The sequence below is a fragment of the Narcine bancroftii genome, chromosome 1 (genome assembly GCF_036971445.1).
Source record: "Narcine bancroftii isolate sNarBan1 chromosome 1, sNarBan1.hap1, whole genome shotgun sequence".
Classification (NCBI taxonomy): Eukaryota; Metazoa; Chordata; class Chondrichthyes; order Torpediniformes; family Narcinidae; genus Narcine; species Narcine bancroftii.
Window position 1 is genome coordinate 138,991,429 of NC_091469.1, and position 18,812 is coordinate 139,010,240.

The 18,812-nt window shown below is 40.3% G+C and overlaps 1 long non-coding RNA gene across 1 annotated transcript; it reads left to right on the plus strand.

The window, feature by feature from the left end:
- Window positions 1–330: 330 nt before the first annotated feature.
- On the plus strand, window positions 331–17,665 carry LOC138744741 (uncharacterized). The gene is made up of 4 exons (XR_011345755.1): window positions 331–622; window positions 4,922–4,977; window positions 14,646–14,691; window positions 17,336–17,665. It is a non-coding gene; the product is annotated as an uncharacterized lncRNA (long non-coding RNA).
- The last annotated feature ends 1,147 nt before the right edge of the window (window positions 17,666–18,812 follow it).

Here is an 18,812-nt window from a genome sequence, read left to right on the forward strand (position 1 = left end):
GAAGAACTCCAACCAGTAGGTAAATTCAGCCGGGACCACTGGGGACAGAGGGTCAGCCTGGAGCATGCCTGGCTTCAAAAGGGCTTCCATCCCATCTTCAAAAGTAAGTTTGTGGCTGTGCACATCCTCATGGTCCACTTGTATTGCCACATGGCGGGGCAGCCATGGGGAAATGGTGTTGTCAGAGGTTTCTCTCTGACTCCAGCATCCCTTCCAGTGCACACCCTGGGCAATGATTATGATGTCAAAATGCACAAGGTGACTGAGCTCATACTGCCCTTAAAGGGGAGTGCTGAATTTGAATAAAAACATTTGTTAATGATCCTCAAAGTGGTGGCTGTGTTTCTTCCACTGCTCACACCACCATAGTGGTGACACCGACGAGCCCAGACGTTTTTTTGGACTCAAAACACCATGGATTCAGTAGCGGTTAATGCTGTCTCCATCAAGCTTCCCCCCTTTTGGACCCATTGACCGAGAATGTGGTTTGTGCAGGCAGAAGCATAATTTCAACTCCGCAACATCTCCTCAGATGCCATGATGTTCTATCATGTCGTGAGAACTCTGGACCAAGATACGGCAGCGAGGGTGGACGACATCATCCACTACCCCCCGGCTAAGGGTAAGTATACCGCCCTCAAAGACCTGCTGCTTGGAACTTTCGGGCTAACTCCCTAGAAATGGGCTTCCAGGCTTCTTCACCTAGATGGGCTGGCAAGTACAATGTAGTGGCGGATGCACTCTCACATCCAGCCATCAACACTCTCATGTCCGGCCTGGATTACGAGCAACTGGCTCAGGCACAGAGGAATGATGCAGAGACGCAGGCCTTGTGGACTGCCATCTTGGGCCCCAAACTCAAGAATGTCTGGGTGCCCAGCAGCCCGGACACATTGTTCTATGGCATCTCAACAGGCATGCCATGCCCGGTGGTCCCGCCACACTAGAGGGTGAAGGTCTTCAGTTTGATCCAGCAGTAAAGACAATGGTGTGGATGGTCGTGGAGCAGTTTGAGTGGCACAGGGTGAAGAAGGAGGTGGCGGAACTGGCCAGGAACTGTACCAGGTGTCAGACCTCCAAGGTCCAGCAACAAATGCGAGGTCCATTCAGAACTTTGACCCGGAGGTTCACTGATTCTGACACATCCACATTGATGTCATTGGCCCCCTGCCATTGTCCAAGGATGCCTGTTACCTCCTCACGATGGTGGATCAGGCCACAAGGTGGCCGGAGGCCATCCTGATTAAGGAGGCCTCTGCAGAGACGTGCGCCAGGACCCTGGTCAGCCAATGGATCGACCATTTTGGAGTCCCGGCACACATCACTAGCGACACAGGGGCACAGTTCACGTCTACCCTCTGGACTCAGATGGCGAAGCTCTTGGTGTCAAGCTCCACCACACCACAGTATACCACCTGCAGTCCAACAGGTTGGTGGAGAGGTTCCTCAGGCACCTCAAGGTATCACTTATGACCAGGTTCTCTGGACCAGACTGGGCGGATGAACTACCCTGGATCCTCCTTGGAATTAGGACAGCACCCAAGGAGGACCTGCAGGCTTCAGCAGCGGAGATGTCTATGGTGCACCGCTTTCCCTGCCGGGTAAGTTTTCGGCCCAGTCCCTGACACCACGACCATTGACAAAAACCTGCTGGCGGACCTACGCAGGCGACTGGCCTCCCTAGCTCTCCCACCCCCAGCATACAATGGCACCCAGCCGTTTCATCTCCCCAAAGAGCTCGACTCGGCCCAGTTTGTTTTCGTGCGGAGAGGTCCACAAGGTGCACCACTACAGCAACCGTATGAGGGGCCATACAAAGTCCGGCGGAACCTTCACGCTGGACATTGGGGGGAGAGAGGAACTTTTTAAGGTGAGCTGCCTGAAAGCGGCCCATCTGGACTTATCACAGCCAGAACAGATGGCCGCGCCCAAGCACCGGGGCCGACCGCCAAAGCAACAGAATCTGATCTCTTCAATGGAGGATGACAGGTTGTTGGCTTTGATGAAGTAGAAGAACCTGGTAACTCTGGGGTGGCAGAGATTATTGTGAAGGGCCTTTAAGTGGTCATTCTGGGTGCTGGCATAGGTCCCACAAGATAGGGAATCAGGTGGCTCATTGAGTTTCCTGGGCTGGTGCAGGATATCGTAATTGTAGGTGGACAGTTTGATTCTCCATCTTAATATCTTGTCGTTCTTGATTTTACCCATGATCGCAACAGCCCGTTTGTCAGTCTGCAGGGTGAATCGTTTACTGGCCAGGTCATGTCTCCAGTGCCTCACTGCCTCGACAATGGCTTGGACCTCCTTCTCGACAAAGGAGTGTCGAATTTCAGGGCCCTGGAGGATAAGGGAGAAGAAAGAAACTGGTCTTCCCACCTGGTAAAGGGTAGCAGCCAGAGCGAAGTCTGACACATCACTTTCCTCCTGGAACGGGATGGATTCATCCACCATGTGTATTGTGTCCTTGGAAATATCTGCCTTGATGCAGCTGATGGCTGCATGGGCCGCTGTCGTCAAGTGGAAAAAGGTGGATTTGGTGAGAGGGCGGGCCTTGTTTGTAGAGTTAGAAACCCACTGGGCATAGTAAGAGTAAAGGCGCAAGAATGTTAAGGCTGGGGGGGAGGGGAAGTTCCAGGAATGGGTGAATGCAGTCAGGGTCTGGACCAATGATTCCATTCTCAACGACAGAGCCAAGGGTGTCAAGGTGGGTTGTGTGAAATAAGCACTTGGCCTTATTGTATGTGAGAGTGAGGAGTTTGGCAGTTTTGAGGTATTTTTGAAGGTTGACATCATGGTCCTTGGTTCGGCTGGGAGTCGGAGGAGGAGCTTGGAGAGAGACGGGCTGTGAGTCAGAGGAGGAGGAGCTTGTTGAAAGTGAGTCAGAGGAGGAGGAGCTTGGTGAAAGTGAGGCAGAGGAGGAGGAGCTTGCTGAAAGTGAGGAGAAGGTAAGCTATTAAAGTCGGGGGCTTACCGGGGCTTGGGCCTACTTGGTTTGGCTGGGAGTCGGAGGAGGAGCTTGGAGAGAGTCGGGCTGTGAGTCAGAGGAGGAGGAGCTTACTGAAAGTGAGTCAGAGGAGGAGGAGCTTACTGAAAGTGAGTCAGAGGAGGAGGAGCTTACTGAAAGTGAGTCAGAGGAGGAGGAGCTTGCTGAAAGTGAGGAGAAGGTAAGCTATTAAAGTCGGGGGCTTACCGGGGCTTGGGCCTACTTGGTTCGGCTGGGAGTCGGAGGAGGAGCTTGGAGAGAGTCGGGCTGTGAATCAGAGGAGGAGGAGGAGCTTGCTGAAAGTGACAGGGTTAATTGGTTAAGGGGCCAAAAAAACGAGTGAAAGGGGAGGGAGCGGCCAGCGAGGAGTGGCTCAGTGAGTGAGTGGAGCAGTGAAGGAGTGAGACTTCCTGGCTTTGGCTTATCAGGCTTCGGCAAAAGCAAGCAAGGAGAAAAGGTAAGCTGAGTTATTTGCCTTCGTATTCAGAGTCATGCCAATAGGGTTAGTGCTCTGTACTGGGTGTCCGATGTGGGAACAGTGGGTGACCTCCACCCTCCCAAATGGCCACATCTGCACCAGGTGTACCGAGATGCAGTTACTAAGGGAGCAAATTAGGGATATGGAGTTGCAGATTGATGACCTGCGGCTTGTAAGGGAGAATGAGGAATCGACTCAACTTTCAGGGTGATAAATACTCCAGAACCCATGTCAGGTAAGTGGGAAACCTTCAGGGGGGAGGGGGGGAAAGAAAAAAGCGAGAAAAACGGAGAGCACACCAGTGACTATCCCACTCAGCAACAGTTATGTTGTGTTGGATTCTGTTGAGGGAGATGACCGGACAGAAGATGGCCTCGGGCACCAGGTCAATGGCAATGAGCCTGGCAGAGTGGTGCAAAAGAAAAGGAAAAGGAGAAATGAAGTAGTTATTGGGGACTCCATTGTCAGGGGTACGGACAGGAGGTTCTGTGAGTCAGATAAGTATACCCGCTTGGTGTGCTGCCTCCCTGGTGCAAGGGTACGAGATATCACAAATCGGGTCCTAAATATTCTTAGAGGAGAGGGAGAGCAGCTTGATGTCTTGGTACATGTGGGTACAAATGACATTGACAAGAAAAGGGAGGAGGTAATGAAAAGGGATTACAGTGAGCTGGGATGAAAGCTGAAAGACAGGAACACTAGGGTGGTGATCTCGGGATTACTACCTGTTCCAAATGCAAGTGATGAAAAGAATGTAAGGATAAGGAAAATGAACGTGTGGCTGATGTGCTGGTGTACAAGGCAAGGATTTGGCTTCTTGGATCATTGGGATCTCTTTTGGGGAAGGCATGATCTTTACAAGAGGGACGGGTTGCACCTAAATCCAAAAGGTGTCAACCTTTTGGCAAGTATGTTTGGGACAGCAGTGGGGCAAGGTTTAAACTAATTTGGCAGGGGTATGGGAACCAGAGTGATAGGGAAAAGGGTAGGGAAGATAAAGTAATGGCCAGGAAAAGTAAAATAGGAAAAGTAATGTTGGGAGGAGAAAGTAAAAAAAATCAGATGGTGCAGTGAATTTTCAGGTCAATGATAGTGTTAAGAAAATTACAAAGAAAAATAGTGGGCAGAAAAATCAAAAGAAAAGGTTACAGAAGTCACTATATATTAAAAAAACAAAGAGCATAAGGGCACTTTATCTGAATGCCCGCAGTTTTAGAAATGAGGTTAGTGAACTTGAGGTGCAAATCGGTACCCATACTAAATTAAAGTTACAATAAAATGAGAGTGGCTAAAGATACCATGCTATTTCTTCCTGCCTACATCAGTCACTGTAATGTGCGGAAACCGGTTTCCATTAGCCATTTCCACTTGTCCAATCACAGGTACTTCCTTTGCTCTGCACATCTCGCAACCACTTTCCCTCCAATTGATATCTCTTTTCTTCCCCCATTCTGACGTAGGGTTGCAGACCTGAAAGCTGACTGTTCCTCCTCCTTCACCTGTTGACCAGCCTGTGGTGAGTTTATATGGTATTTTCTGGGTTTTTTTTAAATTCAGATATCCAACTTCCATACCATGATGCATGTTGTTTATACTGAGTCACATATTGATGTTGTATTAGGTGTATTTTGAAAGGATGCGAGGGTAGAGATGTATTCTAGATCATTGTGATCTTGGTCTATTGGTCTATAGCAAATCAACGTCTTTGTGAGAAAAAAAACTGAATTGGGCCATTTCACCCAGTGCCTGCCTGCTCCACCATTCCACACAAACATATTTGATTTTTTTTTAACGTCAGCAGCACTTTCCGGAACTACAATAAAACCTCTAGTATCCTGCACCTGTTGGGATTGATAGATGCTGGATAAGTAAGTTTTCTGATTGCTTGAGACTGCGTGTTGCATGAATGGAGAACTAATGGCAAAGCGCACCAATTTTAAACTTTGTATTTTTTACCCATTTATTTTCCACAATTGTTATTGCCAGTTGCTTGAGGTTGCCAGTTGCTTGAATTCTAGATAAAAGAGGGTTTACTGCACTTATTCTAGATTCTATAATTATCCAGGCACCCCGTGTTCCCTCCTCAAACCTTCCTCACCCACCATCTTTCTATACTGACTACCTCCCTTTCCCTCCTTAGTCTTCAGAAAGTATCCTAACCATAACGATTAACTACTTCTCTTCCTGACCCATTGAGTCCCTCCAGCCTCTATCTGTTCTCCCATAATTCCAGCGACTGCAGTTTTTGTGCTTCTCTATAATTACTGTAGCAGCTACCGAAGATGGTAATGTAAGCACAATTAGAATCTGTCCAAAGCAGAAGGATACGGGAAAACAAAAAAATGCACGAATGAGATAGATGCCAGGAGATGATAAAGTGCAAAGGCGTACAAGGTTCTGAAAAATTGGTAACAGAAGCGCATCAATTATGACTGAAACGGTTGTTACGATCAAAGTCACACTTTTTGAATGATTTCCAAAGCTAATTAGTAGGAAGAAGCTTTTTAGCATTCCTTTGTTCACCTCCATTCAAGAGGGATGAATGAATTTTTCTAAAGAGTTACAACTCATGCATGTTCACAGCCCGTGCAAATTAACACTTGGACAGACAGCATCACTCTTAATGAAATGTGTGATCTATTACAGATGTGGAAAGATAAGGGCACAATTAATTGGAGTGATAGATAACAGCTACAAAGATTTCCATTATTTAATATTCAGGGGTGCATTGAGTCTGAATAGGAATGTATATGTGATTACCCACAATCCAATTTCGACCAATGTGTGAAACATCAATCCTCCACTCTAATTACATTGTTTTGCTGAAAAAAGAATAGTAGAGATTGGAAACCATCTGGGCATTGTTCAGGCAATGAAGGAGACCATCCATTCCATCCAGTCCTTGGCATTCCCAGTCGAGCTATTTCAACATACAATTCTACCAATGTATTCGCACAACCCTGAATATTATTCTTTCAAGTGCCCATTCCATTTCTTTTTAAAGTCACCATTTTCCCATTGCCACCCTTTCTTGTCATCAATGACTGCTCCACACTAATCGAAATGTTGTTTGTCTCGTGAGACAGTGAGTAAATTAAATAACTCATTAATAGAGAGGTAAAGATGATGCTTGATGGCACATTAATTTGAAGAAGGATACAGTAAAACTCCTGGTATCCAGCACTGAGGGAATTAGTAGATGCCGGATAAGTGACTTTCCATTTGCTTGAGATTTAATCTTACAATGCCTAATTAATACACTTGCATTAAGGATAAACAGTTTAGGGGGGACGTCACTTAATGTAGGGACAGGTCAGAAAATCTGGCTTCTCCAAGGAAAAGTTTAAAAAAAAGTGAAAAGGGAGTAGAGACCAGATTTTAAACTCCTCTGAACGATTAGTAAATAACCCAGGAGAAGAAACATGCTGCTGCCAAAAAAAAAAGTAATAGATGAGAATACAGAGAAAATGAAAGAACAATGACTGGAAGAAAAATATAGGCCTACCTTGGAGAAGAGGTGAAGTCTTCTCTCCAGGTGAAGAGGGCTTCCCAGCAAGTTGTGACGTCCGTGCAACAACAGGGATGCCCTGACAAGTCAGGAAGAGGAATGACCCAACTGCGCTTGCCCAAGGAGTTGCGCATGGTCAGTCATCAACAATGGGAGATCCCGTCAGAGTGAGGAAGGAAGGAGGAAGAAGAAGAACAAATTTCAAAGGAAATGTTGGAAGAAGAAAGGGTAAGAAATAAAACTAAAGCTATCCCTAAGTCTCAAGATGCAGTAGCTATGATTATGAATGAGTTAAAATTTAAAAGATCAGCTATTAAGGGGTCAGAGGCTAATGTTAATAAAGTATGTGGATTTCTTTAAGAAATGCAAAAATAAATCAAGAAATTGAGGAAAAGGGGGTGACGTCATGCTAATGGAGTAGTGGCTGGAGAAGAATAGCCCTCCGCAGAGAACATAAAAAAAGAAGAAAAAACAAAGCTGGACAGAAAAAAAAACACAGAAGGCCTGAAAGATAAAGAAACCAATAAAACCCAAGAGATGGCACCAAAAAAGGAAAGGACCAGAGAGACAGATAAAGAAGAATACAGGAAAACAGCAGAAAGAAAAGAGGTAGGCCTTACCTTAAAAAAGAATTTCCGATCCCCAAACCTGTTGGAAGCCCAGCTGGCGCGCATTCAAAAAAGACACTGATGGGAGGGGAGGAGGGGAGCCCAGCAACAGGACAAAATTGAACTGACAGGAAGAACCGGGCATGTGATATCGCGGCAAGAAGAGGTAAATGGAAGGCAAGAGAAGGAGTTAGAGAGAGAAGAAAAAGAAGAAGATAAAACCTTACATGAAAAAGAGGAAAGTAAAAAAAAGATAAACAGTTAAGAGATAGAGAATATTTTAATGAGCAAATGAAAATATTAAAGGACATTTTAACAACAGAATTTAACACAATTAAAATAAAAAGGGAAAAAGCCGAAGATAGAATGCAAAAACTAGAGCTGGCCATAGCAGGTATAAGAAAAAGAACAGATGAAGTGGAAGAAAGTCAGAAAGCTGTAGAATTAGAAATGAATGAACTAAAAGAAAATCTGAAAGATAGAAACAAAGAAATTAAAGAGTTACAAGATCAGTAAATTAAAAAAAAATTGATGTCAGAGAATTATAACAAATGAAACAATATAAAAATAGTCGGCATACAAGAAGACGTAGAAGGATCAGATATAAAGGGATTCATAAAAAGATGGATCCACAAGTCTTGGAAGCAGAAGAACTACAAGATTAAAATAGAAATTGAAAGAGCTCATAGAATATCGGCACCAAAGCCTTATTCAAATGAAAAACCACATTCCATAAAAATAAAACTACTAAGACATGCAACAAGAGAAAAAAAAATTAGAGCAGGCAAAAGATAAAGTAAAAGAAAATAAACCTCTGGAATATAAAGGACAAAAAATATTTTTCTATCCAGACATCAACTTCGAGCTCTTAAAGAAATGACAAAGCAGATACTAGGAAGAAAGGATATAATTTTAATCTACGACATCCAGCAATATTAAAAGTATTTATTCCAGGGGGATGAGAGAGAATTGAAAAAAGAAGTATAAGATGGGTACATTAAATTTCATGGCTGTAAATATTAATGGAATACATAACCAAATTAAAAGGAAGAGGTTACTGACATTACTTAAAAAGGAAAAAAAAATCGACATTGCTTTTGAGCAAGACACTTAACGCAGATAGAACACCGTAAATTGAAGAGACACTGGGTAGGCCAAGTAGTGACATCATCATAAAATTCAAAATCCAGGGGAGTAGTGATATTAATCAACAAAAATCTACCAATCAGCATAAAAGAGATAATAACAGATCCAGCAGGTGGATACGTAATAACAAAGTTCTGGATTTATTCTAAATTTTGGAATTTACTAAACATCTATGCACCTAACTAAGAAGACCAGCTATTCATGCAAAACATCTTCCTAATGATAGCAGAGACACAGGGACATATTTTGCTTGGAATGGATTTCAACTTCAACTTTGACCCAATGATGGACAAAACTGGGAAGACAATTAACAATAAAAAATAAAGTAACTAAATTTACACTATCAGCAATGGAGGATATGAAACTAATCGATATATGGAGGAAACACCACCAAAAAGAGAGAGGATATTCACACTACTCAAACAGACAGAAGACCAATTCAAGAATTGACATGTTTTTGTTATCACCACAGATCCAAGGAAGAGTTGTAAAAAATAGAATATAAAGCAAGATTATTATCAGATCACTCTCCCCTGTTATTAACAATTGAATTTGAGGATACCCCACCAAAGACATATAGATGGAGAGTAAATCCTACACTGTTAAAAAGACAAGATTTCAAAGAATATGTTGAACAACAAATTAAAATATACTTCGAGATAAATATGGAATCAGTAAAAGATAAATTCATTTTATGGGACACAATGAGGCCATTATTAGAGGACACATAATTAGCTATACGATTAAAATTAAAAAGGAATATGATCAGTAAGTAGAACAGATGGAAAAAGAGATAACATAGAAAAGGAATTAGTAGAAAGGGAAGATACAGAGAAAAAGAGAGAAATGACAGAGAAAAAAATTAAAATATGAAACATTACAATCATATAAAGTAGAGAAAAATATAATGAAAACTAATCAAAGATATTTCGAACTGGGATAGGAAACACACAAAATACTGGCCTGACAACTTAAAACAGAACAAGTTAAAAGAACCATTCTAGCGACAAGAAAAGACGATAACTAGATCACATATAATCCATTGGAGATTAATGAAAATTTTAAAAGATTCTATAAACAATTATACCAAACAGAAAATAAAGGAAAAAATTACAAAATTGACAATTTTTAAAAATCTAATATTGAACTTTTCTTTCTTTGGCTTGGCTTCGCGGACGAAGATTTATGGAGGGGGTAAAAGTCCACGTCAGCTGCTGGCTTGTTTGTGGCTGACAAGTCCGATGCGGGACAGGCAGACACGGTTGCAGCGGCTGCAGGGGAAAATTGGTTGGTTGGGGTTGGGTGTTGGGTTTTTCCTCCTTTGCCTTTTGTCAGTGAGGTGGGCTCTGCGGTCTTCTTCAAAGGAGGTTGCTGCCCGCCAAACTGTGAGGCGCCAAGATGCACGGTTTGAGGCGATATCAGCCCACTGGCGGTGGTCGATGTGGCAGGCACCAAGAGATTTCTTTAGGCAGTCCTTGTACCTTTTCTTTGGTGCACCTCTGTCACTGTGGCCAGTGGAGAGCTCGCCACATAACACGATCTTGGGAAGGCGATGGTCCTCCATTCTGGAGACGTGACCCACCCAGCGCAGCTGGATCTTCAGCAGTGTGGACTCGATGCTGTCGACCTCTGCCATCTCGAGTACTTCGACGTTAGGGATGAAAGCGCTCCAATGGATGTTGAGGATGGAGCGGAGACAACGCTGGTGGAAGCGTTCTAGGAGCCGTAGGTGATGCCCGTAGAGGACCCATGATTCGGAGCCGAACAGGAGTGTGGGTATGACAACGGCTCTGTATACGCTTATCTTTGTGAGGTTTTTCAGTTGGTTGTTTTTCCAGACTCTTCTGTGTAGTCTTCCAAAGGTGCTATTTGCCTTGGCGAGTCTGTTGTCTATCTCATTGTCGATCCTTGCATCTGATGAAATGGTGCAGCCGAGATAGGTAAACTGGTTGACCATTTTGAGTTTTGTGTGCCCGATGGAGATGTGGGGGGGCTGGTAGTCATGGTGGGGAGCTGGCTGATGGAGGACCTCAGTTTTCTTCAGGCTGACTTCCAGGCCAAACATTTTGGCAGTTTCCGCAAAGCAGGACGTCAAGCGCTGAAGAGCTGGCTCTGAACTACCACATCCACAAATAGAAAAACAAAATAAATTAATAGAAACTTTTAAGACTGAAAAAATACATGATATATTAATAAAACTACCAAACAATAAAACACCAGGTGAAGATGGATTCCCTATAGAGTTTTATAAAGTTTTTAAAGATCTATTAATCCCTCCCCTCCTAGAAGTAATAAATCAAGTAGAAGAGACCCAAAACTTACCAGAATCATGTAAAACAGCAATAATTACACTAATCCCAAAAGAGGGAAAAGACCTGCTATTACCAACATCATACAGATCAATATCATGATTAAATACAGATTATAAATTAATAGCAAAATTACTAGCAAACAGATTGAATGATAATGTACCAAAACTAGTAAGGCAAGACCAAACTGTATTTTTTTTTAAAAGACGAGCAGCTGATAATGTTTGTAAACTTATAATTTAATGCATGCAGCACAAATAAATAAAATGCCAATGGTAGCTGTTACATAAAATGCAGAAAAAGCCTTCATAGGGTAGAGTGGAACTATTTGTTTAAAGTGTTACAGAAATTTAAACTACCAGAAAAATTTATTAACTACATTAGAGCATTATATAATGGACCGTTAGTAAAGGTAGTAATATATGGATATGTATCAGATCACTTTAAATTAAGCAGGTTAACAAGACAGGGATGCCCATTATCCCCTTCACTGTTTGCTTTGTTTATTGAACCACTAGCCAAGTTGATAAGGAAGGAAGCTATGATAAAAGGAATAAAAATAAAAGAGAAAGAATATAAAATCAGCTTATTTGAAGATGACATCATAGTATATTTAACAGAAGAGATAAGTCAATTAAAAAAAAATGACATATGAATCTGAAAGAATTTGGAGAGACATCAGGGTACAAGATTAACACCAATAAAAGTGAAGTGATGCCAATGAACAAAGTTGATTATTCAGAATTTTTAAAAATACCCTTTTCAAATGGCAATCACAGGCATTAGATTATCTTGGTATCAAAATAGATGAAAACCTAAAACATTTATACAAATTAAATTATGAACCATTCATTAAAAAAATACAGGAAGATCTAGAAAATTGTAAAGAACTACTGTTAACTTTAATAGGAAGAGTAAACTGTATTAAGGTGAATGTTTTCCCACGAGTGCAATATCTTTTCCAAACATTACCAATTCCCCGACAAAGACATTTTTTTGGAAAACTGAAGAAAATAGTAAGGATTTTTTTATGGAAAGGTAATAAATCAAGAATAGCTTTAGAAAAAACAAGGAGGGTTACAGCTACCAAACTTCAAAAATTACTACAGGGTGGCACAATAAAGGTACTTATCAGATTTTTATCAGACAGGAGAAAAACTGAACTGGACTAAGAGAGAATTAGAAAAATTGGGAGAAAATATCCTGGAACACATACTTTATAAATGGAATGAAAAATTGGTGCAATATAACAATTCACCAGTACTACATCACATACTTAAATTATGGAAAAAATATGCACCTGGAAGAAAAAAAGATAAATGATCAAATGTCAAAAATGATATTTACACAAAACCCATTAATCCCCTTTACAATAGACAATTTATTTTTCAAAGAATGGGATAGAAAAGGAATCAAGAAAATAGAAGATTTCTTTTTGGGAAATAGTTTATTAACATTTGATCAATTAAAAGATAAATATGCAATAACACAAAGTACAATATTTACATATTGCCAATTGAAAACTTACAAAGATATAATGGGAAATAGCTTGAGATTACCAGAAAGTAGCAACTATGAATATTTAATTACAGACACAATGATAATTAAAAAATATTATTACAGACATGTACATCAAATTACAATATAAAGAAGAAGATAAAATTAAGTATAAACCAAAACAAAGTTGGGAAAAAGATTTAAACACAGAGATAAAGAACGAAACATTTTATGTAGAGGAACAAAACATGTTATGTAGAGGAACAATGAGGAACATTGTAGAGGAACAATGAGGAACACGATTAATAGTAGATAATATATCATTCGATATAACTGGCTACACAGATTATACATTACTCCTCAGAAATTAAAAGAATGGGACCCAACAGCTTCGGATAGATGTTTTCTTTGCAAAAAAGAGATTGGAACAACATTACATGCAATTTGGACATGCTCAAAGGTAAAAACTTTCTGGGAAGATCTAAACCTAATATTAAACAAAATCACAAAAAAAAATATACCAGAAGATCCAAATAAATTCTGTTAAATAATGTAAAAGGCAAAAAATTAGGACTAAAATTAGGAAAAGCCCAAATAAAATTTATTATGAAAGCACTTACATAAGCCAAAAAAATGTATTATGACAACCTGGAAATTGGAAATAAACCTTAAAATACAACAGTGGTACAGAAATAAACCAGTGTATTCCATTAGAAAAAATTACATACAATCTGAAAGACAAGTGTACATTATTTGAACACGTTTTGGAACCATACATAAAATATGTCGGAGAATGCCGATCACAAACTTTCATCTCATAAACCAACATAATAATGAGCACCATAAGATTTAAATATTTGAAAGTGGATGATACAATTTTTTCCCCTTATTTTGGTTATTTCTTTGTTTTAAGTGTTTTATCATTTATTGATTTTTTTTATGAGGGTGGGGAAGGGGAGAGAGGAAGTGGGGGAAAAGAAAAGATGTCACTATGTCACTCAGTGCAAAAATTAAAAAAAAAAAATAAAAAAGAAATTGAGGAAAAAAATTCAAAGTATTTATTTGGAAAATTGATTTCTTCAAGAAAAAGTAGATAAGGTGGGTGAAGGATTAGAAGAAGTGCTTGTGATGAATAAACAGCTGTCTAAAAAAATGGATTCACTAGAAAATTTTAGTCGAAGGAACAATATTAAGATCATTGATTTGAAAAAAGAAGATATTATACAATTCCAGCAGTGTTGGATTCCACAGACTTTTGGGTAAGTAGATTTTCATTGGAGATATTAAAATTGAGTGAGCCCATAGAGCTCTTAGACCCAAACCTCAACCAGATCAAAAGCTGAGGCCCATTTTGGTGAAATTTCTTCAATATCAAGTAAGGGAAACAATTCTAAAATTATCAGCCAAACAGGCTAAAGAAGGAAAAGCACCATTAGAATTTGGAGAGAACAAGGTTTTGTTTTATCCTAACATAAGCTTTGAATTATTGAAGAAAAAGAAGTTTCAATCCAGTTAAAAATATACTGTGTAAGAAGGGATATCCTTTCATTTTATGATATCCTGCAACTTTGAAATTATTTGTCCAAGGAGGTCCAAGTGAATTCTTTATGTATCTAGAACATGCTCAAGAATATGTGGAACAGTTGCCAGACATGCATCAAGAGTTGATCCAAATAGCAGCCACTTGAAGATGGGGAATTGTTTTACTTTGGTTAATGCAATTTGGAAAAGGTTTTGTAACATTGTGGAGATGAGGTTATTATACTCAAAGGAGCCAGTGATGTATCGATTGGTTCCTGCTGAACCATGGAGGTTGTTTTGTGACTTTTGTCACAACTTGAAAAATGAAGGGTGGTATCATTTTCGAGGGGTTTCACAACAATGCTTGGGGGGTGGACTCTTTTTTTATATTTCTTTCTTTCTTCTATGTATCCATTCAAGTATTATCTTTAACACTGGATTTAAAGATTTTTTTTTACACTTTTGAGATGAGTGAGGAGCCAGGGACTGATGAAGGGGAAATACCTTGGAGATTTGAATTGGGAGGTCTACAGTTTCCAAATTTTGTGTACTATTATTAAGTGACCAATTATGATCTCTTTCTTCTCCTTTTCAGGAAGGAGAAAAAGTGGTTTGGGCTAATATAGAAATGAATAAAATAGGTGAGTAAACAAGAAGGCCGTTGGTACAAAAGAAATTGACCTCCATCTTGAATAATATAAATTTTATTAACTGGTCAAAAAAAATGAATAAAATCTATTAAAAATTGTTATCAAGGCAGTTATAGTATGAAAAATATAATAAATGTTAGATACAGAAGGATACATTATAATTTCACACACTAGTTATATTTTATACTGCAAAAACTTAATAGATTGATGTCAGACAGTTCAGAAAAATAATTTTTTCTGTTCTTCTTTGGCTTGGCTTCGTGGTCGAAGATTTATGGAGGGGTATGTCCACGTCTGCTGCAGGCTCGTTGGGGACTGACAAGTCCGATGTGGGACAGGCAGGCACGGTTGCAGCGGTTGCAAGGGAAAATTGGTTGGTTTGGGTTGGGTGGTGGGTTTTTCCTCCTTTGTCTTTTGTCAGTGAGGTGGGCTCTGCAGTCTTCTTCAAAGGAGGTTGCTGCCCGCCAAACTGTGAGGCGCCAAGATGGACGGTTGGAGGGGATATCAGCCCACTGGTGGTCGTCAATGTGGCAGGCACCAAGAGATTTCTTTAAGCAGTCCTTGTACCTCTTCTTTGGTGCACCTCTGTCTTGATGGCCAGTGGAGAGCTCGCCATAAAACACGATCTTGGGAAGGTGATGGTCCTCCATTCTGGAGATGTGACCCACCCAGCGCAGTTGGGTCTTCAGCAGCATGGATTCGATGCTTGCAGACTCTGCCAGCTCGAGTACTTCGATGTTGGTGATGAAGTCATTCCAATGAATGTTGAGGATGGAGTGGAGACAGCGCTGATGGAAGTGTTCTAGGAGCCGTAGGTGATGCCGGTAGAGGACCCATGATTCAGAGCAAACAGGAGCGTGGGTATGACAATGGCTCTGTACATGCTGATCTTTGTGTGTTTCTTCAGGTGGTTGTTTTTCCAGACTCTTTTGTGTCGTGTTCCAAAGGAGCTATTTGCCTTGGCAAGTCTGTTGTCTATCTCTTTGTCAATCCTTGCATCAGATGAAATGTTGCAGCTGAGGTAGGTAAACTGGTTGACCGTTTTGAGATGTAAATAGGATATATATATTTGTATACCTCACATGGACATGTCCTAAATCAAATGACTTTTGGACCATTAAATAGATTTTTTTTCAACACGTATTAGACATACAATATATAGAATTGCAAAATTGTATACCTTTGGAAAATAATACATATAATTTAAAGAAAAAATATGATAAATTCCTGACAATTTGGTTTTCATATACGTAAAAAATGGTGTTATAATTTTATAGATTACTTATGTCAATAGTTAAAATATGATAAGTACTTTATTACTCCCCAGCTTTATTACATTTTATTTCATTTTACTCTACTTTATTTAATGTTATTTGTGTGTACCTATATATATAGATAGATACACACACTTAAATTTTGAAATGTGTTATATATTGCATAGAGGTGTTTTGTTTTACTATGTATTATATATTAAAAAATAAAATTATAGATGTAGTTATTAAACATACTTAAGTTACAATTTATTAATTAGATAATTTTCAACATTGTAACAAAACTAGTCTAATATATTTTAAAGCTATAATGTAGTTGTACATATTAGATACATTTAAGTTACAATTCATTATTCAGATAATATCCAGTATTATTATAAAACTATAGACTCTCCTTTTTTTTCCTTTGCTAATACTTTTTTGTTTCTTTTTTTCTTCTTAGGGGTTTTTCTGTGTGGGAGGGGGAAGAAAATTATTTTAAAAAAGCATGTAGTGATTTTGATATATATAACATTTCTTAGTATTTTGGATGCATGTTCTAATAAAATTTGAAAAAATCTCCTTAAAAGACAAAACATAAATATTCTATACTAAAACTGAGCAAACTTCACTTGCATGAATATATAAAGCTTAAATTATTTAACTTTATTTTCAGTCACATTCTTTGAAAACATTTAACTGTCGCTGCATCTGCAGGTTCCTCCTCCTCCACAGAGATGTCCAAAAGATGAACAATAACATTATAGATAATTAAATTCCTTCCCCAGGTTTACAGGTAAATCTTCTGACTGGGGTGACTCTTTCTAAGCAGGGATAAGGAGACACTTTAAGAGAGTCACCACAAAAGTGAGCGGCATCATCTAGGTTTTCATCCTGGGCGACACCACTGTTTTGCACAACTTTATTCAAGAGGCTGCTATGTGCAAAGCTCAACCAAGGTACTTCGCTGGCTGAATATTTGCTCACATCTTCACTGACAGTTTATGTGTTACCTCAGAGAATATTTATTTTTACATTTTTAAACTTCTGTATATTTTACCTATTATTTTATTCTTATTTATTTTATAATTTTATTCATTTTCCTTGATATTTTTGCTGGTAGCATGAGGCTGCCTGTTGCTTGAATTTCAGATAGCAGAGGTTTTATTGCAATAAGATAATACATGACCACAGTGATGGTTAAAGTGGGAAGATTTGAAGTCCTCAAGTAAGTGGAACTGAATTCCTGACAGGAGAGATGAAGAGGTTTTTGGTGAACAAGGATAGCATCAACATCTTTGCGTCCATGTCAAGCCCTTTATTGCGCATTCCTTTATTAATCCTTTTCTTCCCCCTCATCTCCTTTTTTCTTTCTCCTGATCTAGCTGCGCGGATGAAGGCAAGACCAGCATCTCATATCAAAGGCAGAAACTATTGAAGAAGAATAAAGGGACCATAATGACGTCCCTTTCCATGCATCCAAATCTTTTTAAAAAATATTCTGCATCTGCTCTCCGGCAATCACTGGCAAGCAGACAAAATCAGAGGATGTGTTTCCCGCGGGGAGGGCAGGAAAATGGAGCCATTGATATAATTACTGCCTCACAGCCCCAGCCATCACAGTTCAATCCCAACTTTGGATGCTGTTTGGATTTGGAATGCTCTCCTTGTGACTAAGATTGAGAATGATAATATACATTGTAAAATATGCATATGTACCAAATATTCAGGTTGCAGCTGAACCCTGAATAGGTACTTAGTAAAAAAATTATATGCAAAACCAATAAGAAAGAAGTCTCACAGCATACTTAATTAAATTCCAGAGACAATAAATACAAAAACATAAATAAATGTTCACAGTAATCCTCATCCAAAATAAGTGGCTTTGCAATCGTGCAGGCAATCTTTTGTGGTGTTGAAGCAGTCCATAATGAGCATAACAAGGGGTGAGTCAATACTCTGACTGCAATTGGAATGCAAATGTTCTTGCACCTAGAGGGCCTGGTCTTCAGGCTTCTCTACCTTCTGCTCAAAGGTAGTAAGAAAAGGTTGTGACCAGAGTGATGGGGGTCCTTTATGAGGTTGGCCACTTCCTTGAGGCTCGATGTCTTCAATGGATGGGAAGTCAGAGCCTGTGAAGGACCTGTGACGTTTGTTTCTTCTAACACCTCTGTGTTTCTGGGCAGTCGCATTCCCATCCCATGGCCGTGATGTAATCTGCCAGTGTACTTTTGTTCTGTCGCAAAGCAGCAGCAATAGAAATTCACCTAGACAGTGTTTTTTTAAAATGATAGATTTATTAATGATTACTAATAATATAACACCATAATTACCAAAACCTAAACCCTAACCATGCGCTGTGGAGGCTCAAGTAAGTGCAATTTGAACTGGCTCAGAAAGTCAGGAGTTCACCAAAAGGACGGCAGTTTGAGTGAGACTGCACATTGATGACCCCAACAGATTTTCGACAATGCGGCCTCGCATAATGCAGTCTCCATCAAACTGCCTTCCTCGTGGATGACTCAGTTAGTGGTTTGGTTTGAATAAACTGAGGTACAGTTCCAAATCTGTGCCAACATACGTGTGTGTGGGGGTGTGTGTGTGTGGGGGTGTGTGTGGGGGGGGGTGTGTGTGGGGGGGGTGTGTGTGGGGGGGGTGTGTGTGGGGGGGGTGTGTGTGGGGGGTGTGTGTGTGGGGGGGGTGTGTGTGGGGGGGGTGTGTGTGGGGGGGGTGTGTGTGGGGGGGTGTGTGTGGGGGGGTGTGTGTGGGGGGGGTGTGTGGGGGGGTGTGGTGGGGGGGTGTGGTGGGGGGGTGTGTGGGGGGGGTGTGTGGTGGGGGTGTGTGGGGGGGGTGTGTGGGTGG